The sequence below is a fragment of the Natrix helvetica genome, assembly GCF_964273705.1.
Source record: "Natrix helvetica genome assembly, chromosome: 1".
NCBI classification, from domain to species: Eukaryota; Metazoa; Chordata; class Lepidosauria; order Squamata; family Natricidae; genus Natrix; species Natrix helvetica.
The window spans coordinates 216,714,622-216,734,118 of NC_138548.1; positions in this window are offsets into that span (position 1 = coordinate 216,714,622).

Here is a 19,497-nt window from a genome sequence, read left to right on the forward strand (position 1 = left end):
TTAAAACGGTAAAAATTCCTCACCAGCTGGAAACACTTTCTCTTTCTGTATCCTTCCATTTTGGAGCCGTGCCAACTTCATCAGCCTAATGGCTGGATTTTTTGTCACCGGCTTGAAGAACTTCTCTTGGATCAATCAGGGAGTTTGCGATGTCCCTGAGATCAGCAAGACGTATTCTTCCTGTTCACCGTCTCTCCGGGATGGTTTAGGTCCATTTGGACCACCCAGCGGCAAAAGTATCGACTGCGATCTCAGAGCATTGAGATCGCACGCTGTCTCGTCGCGACATCGGCTCCTCTCCCCCTGGAATGTCTTATTTCTTGTGGTTTTTCTTGTCAATGAGAAACAAGTAGAATTATTCTCAATTATAAACCACATAATATTTTAAGCAAAACTCATGTGGGTTTGATTGTATAACCATTATAGGTCAGAGGTGGTTATTTTTCATTTGTGCAGGTCTCACAACCTTTATAAAGGTAGTTCTTGACTTGTAACCACAGTTGTGACTAGAACCTCCATTGCTAAGCTATGTGATTATTGAGTTGTGTCTGATTTTATGAACTTTTTTATTTATTTTATTTATTTATTTTATTAAATTTGTTAGCCGCTCCCTCTCCACAAAGGGACTGGGGGCGGCATACAATAAATAAAACACATATTATAAAAATTACACATTGTACACATTGTACAGAGGAGGTATAAAACACAATACAATATTATAATAACATATAAATATTAAAATAAGTTAAATTAAAACCCCAATAGAGATTATAAGTTTAAAAATTGCCAGGGGGAATAAAATGGAACTATGGTTGAGCCAGGCCTGCTAGTTGAAAAAGGTGGGTCTTGAGTTTTGAACGGAAGGAGCGGAGGTCGGTGGTAATCCTAATATCCGGGGGGAGGTCATTCCAGAGGGCTGGGCCCATCACAGAGAAGGCCGTACTCCTGGGCGCTGCCCTTTGGCACTGCTTAGTGGACGGCACCCGGAGAAGTCCCTCTCTGTGAGAGCGAATTGGTCGTAGGGATGTATGGGGCAGGATGCGATCCCGCATGTAGCTAGGTCCTGTGCCATGGAGCGCTTTGAAGATGGTAATCAATACCTTGAAACGCACCCGATAGACCACAGGAAGCCAGTGCAGCTCACGCAGGAGAGGTGTTATATGGGAGTATCTCGTACTCCCCATAATCACCCGCGCGGCCACGTTCTGGACCAGCTGCAGTCTTCGAGTGCATCTCAAGGGAAGCCCCATGTAGAGAGCATTACAGTAGTCTAGGCGGGACGTCACCAGCGCGTGAGTGACTGTGCGAAGGGCATCTCGGTCCAATAGGGGGCGCAATTGGCGCACCAGGCGAACAATTGTTAACTGAATCTTGTGATTGTTAAGCCAATCCAGCTTTCCCCATTGACTCTGCTTGTCAGAAGCCCTCTGAGGTCATAAAATGATCAAGTGACCCCAGAATGCCACGTTATAAATATATGCTAGTTGCTAAGCTCCTGAATTTTTTTTTTTTTCAAAAAGTTTTATTGGTTTTTTTAAAAACATTTATGTGGAAAAGGGTAGGTGGAATTACAAATTTTGGCAGTTGCAAGTGTGGCAGACGCCCCCTCCCTCCAAACTCCTAGGTTACATCAAAATATCAAATCTTAATACATGATCATAAAAAGTCAGCATATTAATTCTAGAAAGAATAATTTTCAATCAATTTATATAATTATAATATATAGTCTAGTTATAAATTCATTTTTACTTTCGGTCTGTTTATAACATTGTGATTTTCTTATTTATTTTTGTGATCTGAGCTTTCTTGGTGTTGACCCTTCACCCCCCGCTGGCAGAGCTCCGGCCCCTCCCGTGTCCTGTATGACCGTTGTAGTGTCTTCTGTTTTTTCTAGGTTGGCTTTATTTTTTTCCATAAAGGCCTGTGCCTCTATGGGTGTATTAATTCTGATTCTTGTCTCCTCCCAGAATATCAGCATACCTTCAGGCATCAACCATCTAAACCACACCCCCTTCTGGTATAATTTATTCGCCAATTGCGAATAGCTTTTCCTTTTTTCCCTAATTTTTTTGGGAATCTGCTTTAGAATGGTTATCTCCCTGTCACAGTATGTCAATGTTTGCCCCCTTTGTACACCCAGAATTTCATCTCTTGTGGTTTTCCTAAGGAATTTAATGTGAACCTCCCTGGGTACATTATGTGTTCTGGCATATGCTGAATTCACTCTATAGGCTAGGTCTATCTCCCATTCCATCTGCTGTTTATCTTTGTGTATGTATTCAGCTAAAATATTAGTCATAATGTCCCTTATGTTTTCCCCATCTGCTTCTATTACATTTTGAAATCTAAGATAAAAGGACATTCTCTCAAACTCTATTTTCATTTGTTGGATGTCAAGTTCTTTGTTCCCCTTCTGTAAAGCCTCTACCCCCCCCTCGCCTCCGCCACCCCACCCTCCACAAGGTCCAGTCTCTGTGAGTTCTTAAAGATTTGGGCTTGGTTCTGTTTAATTTCATCTTTCATTTCCCTTAACTGTTTCTTAATTTCCTCCTGGCCCTGTAGAATTTGTTGTCAGAAGCCCTCTGAGGTCATAAAATGATCAAGTGACCCCAGAATGCCACGTTATAAATATATGCTAGTTGCTAAGCTCCTGAATTTTGATCACATGTCCGCAGCAATCCTGTGGCAGTCATAGGTTTGAGGACTGGTTGGAAGTCACTGTTTTCAGAGCCATCGTAAGTCAAATAGTCATTAAACAAATGGCCATAAATGCTCATGAGGACTATCTGAATAGGGCTTGTGAAAAGGGGAAATTATAGCACCTTTCTGTGTGTCAAATGGGGACTTGTATTGAAGGTATGTTGAATTTACTGAAAGAACAATCATGCCTTCAGTACAGGTACACAATTAGCAGCTGTTAGCTTGTCAAGGAATTAAATGCCAAGGAACTAAATAAAACCCTGTTAATAAAATACATTTGGTTACCCTCAGTCCAGAGGTCTGCATGTTGTAATCAGGTTTCACCACACAACATGAGTGTGGCAGGGAAAGAGAGGCTATGTTGAAGGCAGGATTTTCAGAAGTTGTGGAAAGCCTATTCCTAACATAAGCAGCGTGGGCAGAGAGACCGCCCTGAGGAACACAAGGCCAACCGAGTGGGACGCTGACCAAATTTAGAATGGAATTCTTGCGGTGGTTTTTCTAGGTAGAAGATCTTGCTGCCCAGTAAATATGGAATCCAGTTTGGGAGTGGGGCCAAACGACAGGAAAGCACACCGTCTGCCAGAAAAAAAGACACCACAACTTTTGTGGACGGGGACAGATGAGAATACCAGAAGTCTGCACTTTGCAAGGAAGGTGTCTTATTCTATAGACCTCTAAGTGACACTTTGCTTTCCTCAGAAATAGAACAGGTTGGGTTTTCTAGGAAATGATATTGCTGGAAAATTCCATGACCTCACAGTGACTGAGACATTTAAACACACACACACACACACATGCAGGGAGAGGGAATGGTAAAGCTAGCACGGGCCCGGCTCTTCCCCGGTCGTATCACCTTTCATGTGTGCAAAACGATTGTCTTTTCTCCCTGTGGAAACCTGATTATCTCAGGATCATCTACGGTTTCTTCTCTATCACAAATAAAAAGAGAGTTGTATTCTGTATGGGGAGGCGGATAATGGCCTGAAGCCGATTCATCTGAATTTGCCGCTTCAGAAAGGGATGCAATTGATGCAATGCAAAATTTATATTATTTTATTTTTTCCCTAGTATAATTTGATTGCTTATCAGTAACCTATGACTATCACTAAGTATAGTATCTTATGACTCTTGATTAATGTATTCTATTTTATTTTTTCTTTATGTACACCGAGAACATATGCACCAAAGACAAATTCCTTGGGTGTCCAATCACACTTGTCCAATAAAAAAAGAATTCAATTCAATGGGCATCGCTTACATTAGGCCTGTGATGGCGAACCTATGGCACGCGTGCCACAGGTGGCATGCGGAGCCATTTGTTAGGACACGCGAGGCGTTGCACTGTCAGCTCCAGCGTGCATGCGTGCGCTTGCCAGCTGACTTCAGCCTTCCTTGAAGGTTCCTTGAAGGTTTCCTTGAAGTCTCCGGAGGGCGAAAAACCGGCCCTATGGGAAAACTGGAAATTCAGGAACAGGAAGTGACTTCCGGTTTGCTCGTAGAGCCGTTTTTTTGCCCTCCGGAGGCGGTGTGTGTTCATGCTGGTCGTGCATGCATGCACACTGGAGTCGTGCGCATAGCATTATGGGCGTGGCACACCTGTGCATGACCCCCCCTATGCTCCACCCACTTTAGGTATGCGATCCAAAAAAAGCTTAGCGATCATTACATCACTACATTAGACTGTCTGGTTCTGCATTCTTGTTTCTCTCCGAAGGCTGGAAAGCTGTTTGTAGAATGTTTTACAAGCAAACTGTGAAAGGCAACAGGGATGCTGAGGGTGGGGAGGGTGGGGGGGCTGCCTTCAGGTGCTGATTTCATCCCAGAGGGTGCAGGAAAAGGGGGCAGCTCACCAATTTCCAATTTCACCATACTTTTTTTTTCAGGAAAGGAAGGACTGGCTGTGCCCTTCCCCCAATTCAATAGCCATACAGGTAGTCCTCGACTTGCAATCACCATTGAGCCCCAAATTTCTGTTGCTAAATGAGAGGTTTCTTAAGTGAGTTTTGCACCACTTTACAACCTCTCTTTCAGCAAATGAATCACTCTGGGTGTTCAATCAGCAACACGGTTGTTAAATGAAAGTTAAATGCAAAGTCAGTAGCTTCCCCACTGACTTTGCTTGTCATAAGGTCGCAAAAGGAGATCACAGGACCCTGGGTCACTGCAGATGTCATAAATATGAGCCAGTTGCCAAGCATCTGAATTTTGATCCTGTGAACATGGGGGATGCTGCGACGGTCATAAGTGTGAAAAATGGTCAAAAGTCAATTCTTTTCAGTGCCGCTGTAACTTTGAACCATCACTAAGTGAACTGTTGTAAGTCGGGGACTACCTGTATTGTGAACAGATAGCTTCCCTTTCCCTGGCAACCTGTTCTCAAAATTCCCAAAGTATCCTATTAGCCTAAAATGTTTCCTGTTCTTGGGGATACAGCTGCCCCTGTTCTAAGAGCCATTTCATGTTCTTCTCCTTGCTTCAATGGGCAAGTGCTGTTTCCCTGAATTCATTCGTTTTTGCTATTCCTACCACTCTTCGAGAAAGATTTTGGTTCTCCTTTTTATTAGCATTATTGCGATTAAGAGCCAAGATGGTGCAGTGGTTAGAGTGCAGTACTGCAGGTTACTTCAGCTGACTGCTAGCTGCAGTTCAGCAGTTCAAATCTCACCAGGCTCAAGGTTGACTCAGCCTTCCATCCTTCCGAGGTGGGTAAAATGAGGAGCCAGATTGTTGGGGGGCAATATGCTGACTCTGTAAACCGCTTAGAGATGGATGTAAAGCACTGTGAAGCGGTATATAAGTCTAAGTGCTACTGCTATTTCTTCTGTTCTATTTAGTTCTTGTTCATTGTGTATCCCTTTAGGGATCTATTAAAACTATTTCTGAAATCATGAAACGTGTGCTTCTTGGTTATCACAGTTAACCAATTTGTTACATTTATTCCCACCAAAAATAATACTATCAAGTGGCTAACGGATTCTACAGAATCTTGTGTAAAATTTTAAAAACAATAGAAAAGACATCTGCTTATTTTTTTTTTAAGCTTAAGGCATTTTCATGTGAACTTTTCATTCCTAAACTGGCTGTGCTCTCACACATTAATCTAAATGTATATGCGGCAGGTGAATGCACTGATATTTTTTTTTGGTCTTTGTTATGGTGTAGATAAGACAAAAAACTTAGGGCATGGGGAGTGGAGGAGGGGATACTCTTGTGTTTGGAATGAACTTTCCCAGAGTTTCTGGGTGTTCTGTTTGCCATGGACAGGTAGTGTTGTGGCCCGCCAGTGGCCAGCAGAGCAGGCAGCAGATTCGGACATTGAGGAGATTGGGGAGGAAGATGGGCCAGTCCTGGAGTCTGGGGAAGGCTCTGATGAGGGCTCTGTGTCAGAGACAGAGAGGAGGCCAGGGCCGTCTGACAGTTATCAGCTGCCTTCAGAGTCAGACATCAGTCAGGCAGATGAACAGCTGGAGCCTGTTCCCAGTGTGCGCATGCGCAGAGTTGCCAGATGAGGGGAACAGCTAAAGAACAAGGGTCGACTTGGGAGTAAGGCCACGGGTGGACGATGAATGGCTCCTCCCAGAGGAAATAAAAGAGAAGCGAAAGGGGAGTGGGGTTTGCAGGAGACAATTAGTTTGCTTAATTGGTTGGTGACTCTCTGAGACTCCTTGCCAAGTTTTGCAGCTATCGGGCCTATCAGCTCTCCAAGCCAGATAAGGTCTGTGACTGTAAATCCTCCCTTGAAAGACTTTGCTGGGTGTGAATGAGCAGAATTCACAGTAAATCAATAAAAGGGGTTTTTGTCAGGACAAGGTATTTGCTTCATGCTCTTGGGAAGCCTAGGTCAGGACAGGTACCCCTTTGCCTTGCCACCAACCTTAATACATTACATAAACCATAAAGAAGCAAGGTGGTTTGCTGGTTTTGAATATACTCCTTCATGGCAATAACTCAGATGTTTTTGTTTGCAGTCAGACAACACTGATTCTTTAAAATGAAGCTAGTATTAACCTGGCCTGCTTTGATTCTTTGCAGATCCTTGCAACTGTTTTTACCCAACCAGGGTGAAGACCGGTAGAATGAAACTGACCGGAGTTCAACTTGTTTCCCCCTTTTCTTCAACAAACAAGATCTTTTAGATTCTTGAATGTTTCTCTATCCCCCAAGCAACCATTCCTATTGGTGAGGAGGGATGTGTACAAGTATTTTTTTTAATCTATTTTGGGAATGAAATAGGCAAAAGTTATTTTGATGCCATCACTCTCTCCCACCCTTCCCATTTCTCTTCCTGAAATTTGACTACAGTCATTATTTAAAACTTATTGTCCCTTCTCCTCAATGTCAGCCATTGTCGCCACTTTTAACCTTGGCAACTTTAAGGTGGGTGGCCTTCAACATAGCTGGCTGGGGAATTCTGGGAGTTGAAGTCCAAACACCATAAAGTTATTAAGGTTGAGAAACACTGTCCTGAGGGTTGCTGAACTGTTGTGTTCTTGAACAAGGAGTCCTCCCGCTGCAGTGGAGCAGTTACCCGCTCTGTTGGTGGGCTGCTATTACTTGTTTTAGTTGAAGGAGGGGTCTCTTCTCCATTCCTAGATTCTGCCAAAGTCACTCTTCTCTCTTCATTTTCAGATATATATTATTGTTGTAGGAAATCTCAACAGCTAGGCCTAGCAGGTGACACGGTGCTGAAGGGACCAGCCCTCGAATGTCCAAATTCAGTCTGAGTGCAGAAATATTATTTTAATTCTCCATAAAATATTGACATTCACCCACAGTGGCCATTAGGGAATGTTTCCGCACACAAAAATGAACACAGAGAACAAACTGTATATGCATAACTAAAAATAAAATCTAATGCGATGGGGACTATCTAATCATAAGCCCTATTCTAGAGTAACTTGCTCCTATCGTTCTTGGACGGGAAAATCTAAACCACTCTCTGTTGGATATAATTTTCTCTATTCCCATCTGCCCTGCAACTGCCAGTGTCAACTGCCTTTTAACTGTTTCTTGTAGAGGGACATAGTTTAAAATTAAAATTCTGTACTCAGTGACAAGGAGGTCAAATTAAAAACATGGAAAGAGAACCTGCTTCAAAATGTAATCATGAAAACAGGGCCTTCCTTCAGAACTTTATAGACTTAATCCCATCCATCAGAAGGTGATTTCCTTCTGAATAAACATGCTTGGATTAAACTATATATATATGGCAGCTCAACAAGTAGTAGTTGAGGAGAACCCGTATTTGGAAGAGAACATGGTCAGCAATTGGCAGGAGGAATATAAATAAAATAATGGATAGATGGATGAATGGAACAATAATTAGAAATGGAGAGTGGAGAGATCTTGAGGAACCCTGCCTGAATGAGGTTTTAGTGCCATCCTGGGAAGTAGGGGGGAAATCAAAATTAATGGTGCCTTCATATCTCTATCAAAATTGCACATTGGACCGGATGCCTACTGAAACCACCACACAGCTGCCAAATATGTGTCAGTCGCTGCAAGTTTACTTACAAAAAGCAAATTTACTTTCAAAAAACCAGTTTGGTATTTAGTTAAGGTGCTGGCCTAGGAACTAGGAGACTATGAGCTACTGCCTTAAGGATGATTTTGGGCAGACTTTCATGCCTAAGGTAGGACTAGAACTCCTAGTCTCTAGGCCAGGGGTGTCCAAACTTGGGAACTTTAAGACTTGTGGACTTCAACTCCCAGAATTCCCCAGCTGGCTGGCTGGGGAATTCTGGGAGTTGAAGTCCACAAGTCTTAAAGTTCCCAAGTTTGGACACCCCTGCTCTAGGCCAACAGAATGATGCACATGGGCATAAATGTTATCATGTGATCGTGGAGTGGTGGTAGCAGCTGTTGGAACTTCAGAACCTCGTCGTAAGTAACTTTGGGGAAGTCTGTTATAATTTCAAGCAGTTACCAAGTGACTGGTCATAAGTCGAGGACTAGTTGTGTATTATTCCCAGGGAAAGATGGCAGCAAGCAAAAGAGAGTTTGGTAGGCTACAAGAGCCTCACCAGTTCTAGTGTGTTACTTCAAAGGGCGTGAGCCGTTTTTGATGCCATCTTGCTCAGCCCTTTAGCCACAGATTCATCCAGGATGATATCAAATGGTGCATTCTGAGACTCTCAGGACTGATTAGCAGGGTAGGGGTTTTTTTGGGGGGGGAATGTCCCCCTGCTTTTAAAACAACAACAACCCTGCCTAGGCAGAGGGTTGGACTAGAAGACCTCCAAGGTCCCTTCCAACTCTGCTATTGCATTGTATTATTGTATAACCCTATTATTTATTATATTAAAAAAAAGGAGGCCCACAAAACATGCACATTTAATCTTACACACACACACACCATGCCTAGGTTAAAATCAGTTAATGGAAAACAATGGAAAGTTCAGCATCTAAAATAATACATGCAGTTTGAATGGCCTAAAATACTATTCAAATATGGACAATGACGTGAACTCTTCCACCAATTATATGTGTTTGATTAGGAGTGTCATTCTAACTGTGGAACATTTTTTTTTCTCCTAACCATAAAAGTGCACAAAATCTATTTTCATTGTCTTCCTGTTACTTTTCAAACCATTTGGTATACAGTTCAAAATAATAGATAGATAATGTTTATTATGGTGACTGACTAGTGAATTAAAGGATCAACATCATAAAAAGAGTAAAAAAACAAAGCATGGGAAGAAGTCATAGCATTAGAAGGACATTAGGGTGTTGATGGAACAGCCCACACTAAGTAACTTCCATTCAGAGACTGTTTTATTTGGCTTGTTTTCTGGACTTTCATTCTATTATCTTTAAATTATTTTATTTTATTCCCATGTGTTACTTATCCATACAACCCATTGATTCATCCAGCTAGTTTTGTACCCAGGATGGGACTAGAACTCACAATCTCCTGATTTCTAACCTGGTGTTTTAACCACCACACCAAACTGTCTCTCCGTAATAAATGATGAAAATGTTTACAGGGAGTTCTCAACTTACAAACTTTCATTTAGTGACCATTCAAAGTTACAACTGCGCTGAAAAAAAGTGGCTGTTTTTCACTTATTGTAGCATCCCCATGATCATGTGATCAAAAGTGGGATGCTTAGCAACTGGCTCATACTTATGACCGTTGCAGTGTCCTGGAGTCATGTGATCACCACTTGTGACCTTCTGACAAGCAAAGTCAGTGGCAAGCCCGATTCATTCTACAACCATGTTACTAACTCAACAACTGCAGTCAATCACTTAACAATTGTGGAAGATCATAAAGCTTACTTAACTGTCTTGCTTAGCAAGAGAAATGTTGGTCTCAATTCTGGTCATAAATTGAGGACTTCCTATAGTTATATTTCTGTTCCCTTCAGATATCAGAAAATCATGGGCACTCCATCACTGGAAGTTTTTAAGAAGAGACTAGACAGTCACTTGACTGGGATTGTAGGTTCTCCTGCTTGAGAAGGGGGCTGGACTAGAAGACCTCCAAGGTCCCTTCCAGCTCTATTCTATTCCAATTCTATTCCTATTCATGTTCCAATTTTATTCCCATTCCCATTCTCATTCCCTATTCTTATTCCACTCCACTCCACTCTACATCAAGGCCACCTGCATACCACTCCCTCCTCCCATCCTTCACCCATGAGGGAAGTTGGGATGCAAGTGAGTGACTGATTGAAAGCCACTTTTTGTGGCTGAAAGTAAAATCAGAATCTTCTGCTCCTGGTCCAACCTTTTCACCACTAAACCGCATTGACCTGTAGATTCTCAAGATGCCACCTGGTACCTCTCAGCTCTGGCATTGCTTTTAATTGGCTGTGTCTGCTCACCATTTGTTTTCCTATCTCCCTTCTTGTAGAATTACTGAAATTTTGCTCTCCTGAGCCTCCCTAACTACATAATAAACTTGAGGAAAAATTGTCCTTCACAGAGAACGTGGGGATTGTGGGCTGGAGACCAAAACTACAATTTCCAGGACATTTGGATGAAGGCTCCTGCAAAGGCTAAAGTTTATATTTGATACAATCAGTCTCTCAATATTTCTCTACCATCGTCACCTCAAGCTTTCAGGTTCTGTTTTTCCAGATTCCACCTCAAACAAACCCTGCAGACACCACCTTTCTTGATGCAGATGCCGATTCTAAATAAATCCCAGAGTCATTAGGTATAAATGGAGAAAGAACAGGCTGTTAGAGGGAGATAAGATAAACATCTTATTTGACATTTTGAGAAGGCAATTGCTAATGAGGCTGAAACTTTCCATCAATGATTTGCCATTGCGCTGGGAACGAGAGGGGAAGCCTTCCTTCTGCTCTGTACATATGAAAAGATTATTGCCAGCATTTTTTCTTGCAATAAACTCTACATTTTACAGTTCTGGCAAAGTTGGTGGAAGAGGTGGAGCTGGCATTGCTGCCATTTCTGCCAGGATGTCAGAACTGTAGTTGCCAAAACAGCCCCCACTGCTGCTGTTTTTCATTTAGGCTTTTCCTTCACCCTAACCAGGATGGGCCTGGGAGTTTGGCAAACACGGGTTGACCACTATTTGCTAGTTCAACACATCACGCCAAGTGCCACTACAGGGAGAAGCCCCTCCGAGCTTCTCATGGGTCGCTGGCTAAGGTCCCACTTAGACCGGCTATTCTGCCACATCGCCCGCTGGCTCCACAAGAAAAATTTGGAACTTTAGCGTAGGGGATTCAGTTTACGCCCACAACTACGCCGTGGGAACTCTGTGGATTCCTGCCACAGTGATAGGCATCACCGGGCCTTGCTCTTATCTCGTAGAGCTCAAGGACAGTCAGAATTGGAGAAGGCACGTTGACCAACTCCGTGGCTGCCTCTCCAACTCCACTCTTGGGCAGCCAGAGATAACTCCTGCTCGAGTTAGCCAAAGCCCTACCCAAAAGAAGCATGAAGTCACTCCTTCCACAGCCAACTCAAACCCGAAGACACCAGGATACTTAGCTACTTGTGTTGCAGGCCCACAGCGAGCTCCGATCGAACCGGCTCCAGAAGTTCCAGCCGCGGTCTGTGAAAGGTTCCAGGAGCTTCCACCAAGCGGAGCTGCGGAGCAAACAGGTCCGTCCGACCTGTCTGAAGAACACCCTCCGACTGAACTGCGCAGGTCAGGCAGTGCTACCAAAAAGCCCGCCTACCTGCGTGACTACGTAACTAGTAGGATTACTCCATTTAAGAGGGGAGAGGTGTTAGATACTAGCTACAGTTATAATGGTTTCCACCAAGGTCCTCTGTTCCGGTGGGAACAGAGGTTTAATCTCATTGGTCGAAGGGTCTGACAGCTCCCTATAAAAGGGCTGCTGTCAGACTCAACCTTCTCTGGATTGTACATACTTGTTCTGTTACATTAAAGAGCTGTTGTTGCCTTTAGCCTTGTGTGCCTTTCCATTACCCAATCCAACACCCCTTTTATTGATTTACTGTAAACTCTGCTCAACTCTGCCCAGCAAAGTCTTTCAAGGGAAGATTTACAATTTACAGTCACAGACTTTATCTGGCTTGGAGAGCTGCCAGCCAATATCTGCAAAATGTGGCAAGGAGTCTCGGAGAGTCACAAACCAACTAATTGTCTCCCGCAAACTCCACTCTCCTTTGACTCCTCCTTTCTTTCTTCTGGGAGGGGCCATTCATCATCTACCTGTGGACTTACTCCCAAGTCGACCCCTGTTCTTTAGCTGTTCCTTTCGTCTGGCAACTCTGCACATGTGCACACTGGAAACAGGCTCCAGTTGTTTGTCTGCTTGACTGATGTCTGAAGGTAGCTGATAACTGGCTTACAGCTCTGCCCCCCCCTCTGCTTTCGACACAGAGCCCTCATCAGAGCCTTCCCCAAACTCTAGGACTGGCCCATGTTCCTCCCCAACCTCCTAACTGTCCGAATCTGCTGCCAGCTCTGCTGGCCGGCCAAAACAGAATGTGAAGAGAATTGCTATATCCCACCAAACGTTTTTGTGGGTCTGGCATCTTGATCAGCTAGGAGCAACAGAAACAAAATAGGTACAAAAGAGAGTATTTGCTCCCTACTCTTGGTACCAGGAACAGCACAGCATTTCTATGTTTCAAGGTATTCTATGGTAGCCTTCCAATAATGATGATGGCATTCAGGGTGAATATTCCCTTCACTCAATATACCCTCTCAAGCTCTTGCAAGTTTTCAGATTCTGAGCAAAGCTTGGTTGAAATAAACTTCTCTATGTGTCCAGAAAAGCTTTCCCCAGCATGTGTGAGATTAAAAGAAGAGAAAGAATTTTAGATTGAAAAAAATGGCTTCCAGACATACATTTACATTGGCAAGATGTACCAATGTGTTTAACTATGTTTGTGCCAATAACTATATATTTTTAATTAATACCTGCCTTTGTCTGCATCAATGGGCTGAGCTGACCCTGGCAATATTTAAATTTAGGGTAAACTAATTAATTTCTGCTCTGCCTAAAATAAAGAAAGGCATATGGAAACAGAAGCTCCTCTTCCTGACTTATCTCTACAGTACTCACAGGGATGCTTGGATGGCCCTTATAGTTTATTAAACAAAAACAGATTTGCATATGCAAATTTATGTAGGTGGCATTTGGAGATATCTGGTATATATTGTATCAAATTGTCTGCTATAGAAGAGTTTAGATCAGGGCTTTCAAACTTGCAGCCGGCTGGGTCACAAGCTAGCCACCCCCACCCCCGGTTGAGCGAAGGGGGAAAAAGTTGCGATACCTCACGTGAGGACACGAATTTGACACCCTTGGTTTTAGATCATTTGGATTTTTCAGGGATGGAGATAAGGAACAGGAAGGGGAAAAAATTAACTCAGATGTCCAAGTTATATACAGATAGTCCTCAACTTATGACCACAATTGGGACCAGACATTTCATCACTAAGTGAGGCAGTCATTAAGTGAGTCATATCTGAATTTATTACCTTTTTGCTGTTAAGTGAGTCACCATGGTGAATCTCACTGTTATTAAGTAAATAGCATCTCCCATTGATTCTGCTTGTTGGAAGTCTGCTGGGAATGTCACAAGGAAGATCAAGGCTAGGAGAAAATCTGAGATGCCTTTTAAACTCTTAGCACATTTACTCAATTGCACCCAGCCAGCACAGCTTATATAAACTCATGGTGGTTTTCAGCAGAAATATCCAACCACATCCCAGTTCTAACTGGTAAAGTTTTTATAGAATTTTTTAAAAATGTAGCAGGATAAGAACATCATAAGAGCCTTATAGTTTATAAGCAGTCACACCCAAACAAAGTATCACTACCTACCCTTATATTGGTTACTGTTTTATCATAATTGTTATGTGGGCTCTTCCGGGGAACAAAACTGCTTAAACAACAGTATTATATACACACACCACACCTGCCCCTATGTTCTCTGATCTGAGACTTCAGGATTACTAGATTAAATTCACATGAAGACTGTTAAAGCCACTGTAGGAAGTTAAAACCAGCCCCACTCCTAGAAAAATGAAATATCCTGGGAAATATTAAGAGGCAGAATATTATATTTCCCTGGAGAAGAAATGGAGAAACATGCTTTTAGGTAGGAAACAGACTCACTCTTAATAGCCCCCACCTTTGTCAATGGGCCATTAAGAGGCCTGAGCCAGCCTAATCTACATAACAAAGATTTCCCCCCTTCAATTCCAGGGTGAAGGGATTAAGGCATGATAGTATTAGCTCTTTACCCATCTCAACACAGGCCACCTGGGAAGAAGCAATGCTCAACCAAACTTGGACTCAAAACACAGCCTACAGAGTTGCCCCTGCATGGCCCCATGGGAGTTTGACAACCAATCAGAATACAAGATCAAGATCAAAGGCCAAAGAGGGCATAAAACCAGGAACTTTCAGCATCTCAGCCTCTCTTTTCTTCTTCACCCAACATCTTGAAGCATCTGATCACCTTTTCTGTTCAGGACCTCAAGCCATGTCCTGTCCACCATTAAAACCATCTTTCCAGGCAGCCTCCATATTTCCAGTGTCTTTTCCCCCACTTGGAGCTAAACCCAGAAAGACATTTCTTCCAACACCACCAAGAGAACACGACTGCTTTATATGCAATCATTAAAATGGTGGCTTAAGGCTTGCTCAGCTGGGCAAGGATGACACCTGTTGAGTTTACTTAGAGGGCAGAGCAAAGAGAAGCCCTGCATACCATTCTGAAGACAATCTGCTACCTCTTAAGGACAAATGAGGATTCCTTAATTTTGTACATAGTGGCTGACTGACTATGCAGCTTATGGCAACAGGATAACTGTCTTCATACACCTGAACAGAGCAAGCTAAGTTACAAAAGGCAGGAAGACCATGATTCAGATGACCTTGCCCAATCCAGCCCAAGATGGCTGCTCCAGTAGAGCTTTGTTGATTAGGGAATTCTGGGAGTTGAAGTCCACACATCTTAAAAGTTAAATTGCCATGGTTGAGAAACCTTGGTATAAAGAGTAAAAAAGATCGATTTGATGGAGATATGCAAGACCTGGAAACTAGGCAAGAAGGAGCAGGTATATTTTTTAAAGACAAGAACAATCAGATAACATTTGGAAATGATTCAGCAGATGCCTCCCTGATTAGCGGTAGTAGAAGGAGGAAGAGACACATCACAATCAGATATATTGTTAGAAACTAATCTCAATAAAAGTAGCTTTAACTTTCCGGAGGAGGTAACTTCTTGATCTGGTTTATCTAATGAGACTGACAACCTGCTTCACTATACAGCAAGACTGTCCCTGCACTGGTTTCCATCTAGCAAATTACCCTTTGCTTTCTAGTCTTCTACGGATCCCACCAGAGGCAAGGACGGGAAATCAATTTTCACTTTGAAAAAACTTTTTTAAAATTTTATCTACTGTCACTGTGTGAGTAACCCGATCTGTAATGGGCTGTGTGAATAACTTTGAGAGACTGACCAACAATCTGATAAGAGAAACCGAAAACCAAAGCCCAGGTGGAGGAAGCATCTTAGAATTTGCAATTTACAATAGCAGAGTTGGAAGGGACCTTGGAGGTCTTCTAGTCCAACCCCCTGCCTAGGCAGGAAACCCTACACCACCTCAGACAAATGGCTTTACTTTACTTTTATTCATATTTATAGACCGCCCCCTCTCCCAAAAGGGACTCGGGGCGGTGTACAGTCAATACATAAAAAGAATACATAGATAAATCAATACTTAGATATTTAAATACATAAATAATTAAATGCTTAGATGGAGGAGGTTAAAAGAACTGTACATTCAAGTAAAGTATATAAAATACAATCTTAAAAGACCCCTAAAAATACCCCACAGAATTAAATTTAAAATGGTTCCCCAGAAATTTCAATTAAAATATATCTGCCAGGGGGTAAAAACTATGAGTGTGCCAGGCCAGCTAATCGGAACAGGTGAGTCTTTAGTTTTTGTCGGAAGGAGCGGAAGTCGGTGGTGGTTCTAATGTCGGGGGGGGAGGTCATTCCAGAGGGTTGGGCCCATCACAGAGAAGGCTCTACTCCTAGGCGCCGCCCGTTGGCATTGCCTGGTGGACGGCACCAGGAGAAGTCCCTCCCTGTGAGAGCGAATTGGTCGCAGGGATGTGTGCGGCAGGATGTGATCCCGCAGATAGCTAGGTCCTGTGCCATGGAGTTCTTTAAAGATGGTAATCAACACCTTGAAACGCACCCGAAAAACCACAGGCAGCCAGTGCAGCTCGCGCAGGAGAGGTGTTACGTGGGAGTACCTAGTACTCCCCATGATGGCCTGAGCGGCTGCGTTCTGGACTAGCTGTAGTCTTCGGGCGTGTCCCAAGGGAAGCCCCATGTAGAGAGCATTGCAGTAGTCCAGGCTATCCAACATCTTCTTAAAGACTTCCAGTGTTGGGGCATTCACAACTTCTGGAAGCAAGCTGTTCCACTGATTGTTTTAACTGTCAGGAAATTTCTCCTCAGTTCTAAGTTGCTTCTCTCTTTGATTAGTTTCCAACCATTGCTTCTTGTTCTGCCCTCAGGTGCCTTGGAGAATAGTTTGACTCCCTCTTCTTTGTGGCAACCCCTGAGATATTGGAACACTGCTATCATGTCTCCCCTTGTCCTTCTTTTCATTAAACTAGACATACCCAGGGATCTAGAGAGGAGTTGATCCTCCCTAGATCCCTAGAACACAGAGGCAGGGAGGGAGAAAGGTACATTCAAACTTGCTGAGATTCTATTATTGTAACTTTATAATACAAATAGTATTAGCATCAGTGATGGGATCCTGCCGGTTTAACAACTGGTTCGGTGATCGCGTGCAGTTTTAAGAAAACTTACCTTCCGCGTTACTGCTGGGGAGTAACACAGCTGAGGCGCAGCAATCAGCTCTGCCCCGCGAATCAACTGAGAAGAAATAGATCAGTATAGCGCAGGGGGGGGGAGGCACCTGGTCGTCGGAGCTACCAGTTTGCCCAAACTGGTCCGAACCAATAGAATCTCACCCCTGGTTAACATGCATAATTTTGGCCTCTTGGTCTGCACAACCTTGAAGGAATGACACCATCTTGATCCCTTTAAGTCAGGGGTGTCCAAGCATGGCTGGCTGGGGAATTCTGGGAGTTGAAGTCCACAAGTCTTAAAGTTCCCAAGTTTGGACACCCCTGCTTTAAGTTAACTGTTCTCATTTGGTTCATTCTTCATAGTCATGCTGATACCAATAGCCATACAGTAGATGAGCCCAACATTTCTCTTGCTATGTGAAATATTTGTCAATGAGTTTTTCCCCATTTTACAATCTTTCTTATCACAGTTGTTAAGTGAATCATTGCAGGTAGGTTCAGCAAGGCGATTGTCAAGTGAATCTGGCTTCCTGATTGGCTTTGCTTGTCTGAAGGTTGCAAAAGATGATCACATGACCCTGGAACACTGAAAACTGTCACAAATATGAGTCAGTCACTAAGCACCTGAGGTTTGATCGTGTGACCATGGGCAGATGAAAAAACGGTCACAAATCACTTTTTCCAGTGCTGCTGTAACTTCGAAAGGTCATTAAATGAACTGCTGTAAGTCAAGGACTACCTGTATGTTATTATCATACAATAGGTAGCCCTGGGCTAAATAGCTGGAGCCAGAGATTCCTGTTGCTTTTCTGGTGTTCGAAAAAGAAAAAAAAGTCCTCAGTCTAAGGCAGGGGTGTCAAACCTGATCATATAGCGGGCCGTATCATGACATATCGGGATGTATTTTGTCTTCGCGGAGCTGAGGTGGGTGTGGCCTGCACCAGTGGTGGGATTCCAATTTTTTTTCCTACCAGGTTCTGTGGGCATAAAAAAATAAGTTCATAAATAGTTAAGTTCCAAAAGCAATAAGCAATAAGACGTACATATCGCTTCAAAATGGGCTGCCGAGTGCTGCAGGAGTGGCATGGCTTAGTGGTGGGGTGTCCTGTGACTGAGTAGGTGTGGCGAACGCAACGTCACTCACGCCCACCCAGTCACATGACCCACCAAGCCACGCCCACAAAACCCAGTAGGAAACAAATTTGATTTTCTACCTATTACCAGTGGTGGGTTTCTGCCGGTTTGCATTGGATTGGGCGAACCGGTTGGTCAATGGACCCGGAAGTAAGTTCCTGTCCCGGCCCTGTCGCTTATTTGCTCGCCCACTCGCCCCCACCCACCCAGAAGCCGCTCCATTGCACACTATCCTAGCCCCACCCACTGCTCACTGATTGGCTACCTCACCAATTGCCCCGCTCACCTCTAAGAACCCTATCTAAACCCACTTACCTTTTTTCCTGTTTGGCTCTCTACTGCTGCCTGCCAACTCCAAGGAGGTAATTAGCTGCAACTAAGCGTGGGGCAGGGGGGGGCCCTGCCGTGGCCCTGCACTATAAGTGAGGCCGGTGATCTTTTGCGGCCTTGCAAGGATCCTGGGCTCGCTTATAGCGCAGGGCCGCAGGGCCGCCAGAAAGCACGGGGGTGGGGACAGTGGCAGGAGTTTACATGGCACAGCTGGCCCAAGTTCAGGGACCTTGAAAGGCTTCGGCGTTTTTTGCATCGGGGTGTGCTGCAAGAGAGAGGGAGTAAAGACCTTTTCCGGATTGTTGGTGGTGGAGGTGCGGGCCCGTGCTCACTAAAGCAAGTCCGGGGAAGTCCTTTGTGCCAGCTGAAAAAGGTCTTCACTCCCCCCCCTCTTGCAGCAGGCCCTGATGCAAAAAATGATGAGATCGGAGCACTTGGGGCTGCTGCTGTGATGTCCAGGGAGGCTAAACCAAGCGGCGCGCCTCTCCCAGCCACTTTCATGGCTTCCCGGAGCGCCAAGAACCTTCCCGCTCTTCTCCCACTCTCCTCGGCTCCTTGCGATGGCAATAGACATCCAGAAGTGGCAGGGGCTGGAAACCCTAGCTCCAAAAGCCGATTCTGGACATCTATTGCAGTCATGAGGAGCTGAGGAGAGCGCGGATAAGAGCGCAAAGGTTAGGGTTACTGGGCAATGTGTGTGAAATTCTCAATTTCTGAGAAGAGAAACTTCTCCGGTCAGGCTGCACCCGAGCTAGTGGAGCCCCCGCAACTGCTGGCCCGTCACCAGGGAGACAGCCAGTGAGGTGAGCTGCATGGTTGCTCCGATTGCACGGGCGCTCCACCAGCTCGGGTGCAGCCAGACTGGAGAAGTTTCTCTTCTCAGAAATGTCTTCTCAGTAAAGCTGTGGCAGCCTGCCTGTCCCTTTCAGGCCCTTCAACCCTCGGGAGGGAGGGTGCGGGGGGGCATAAAGGGAGCCGCAGCTCCTCTGTAAATGGAAGGGGAGGAAAAAAGTTGGGATTCTCCCTG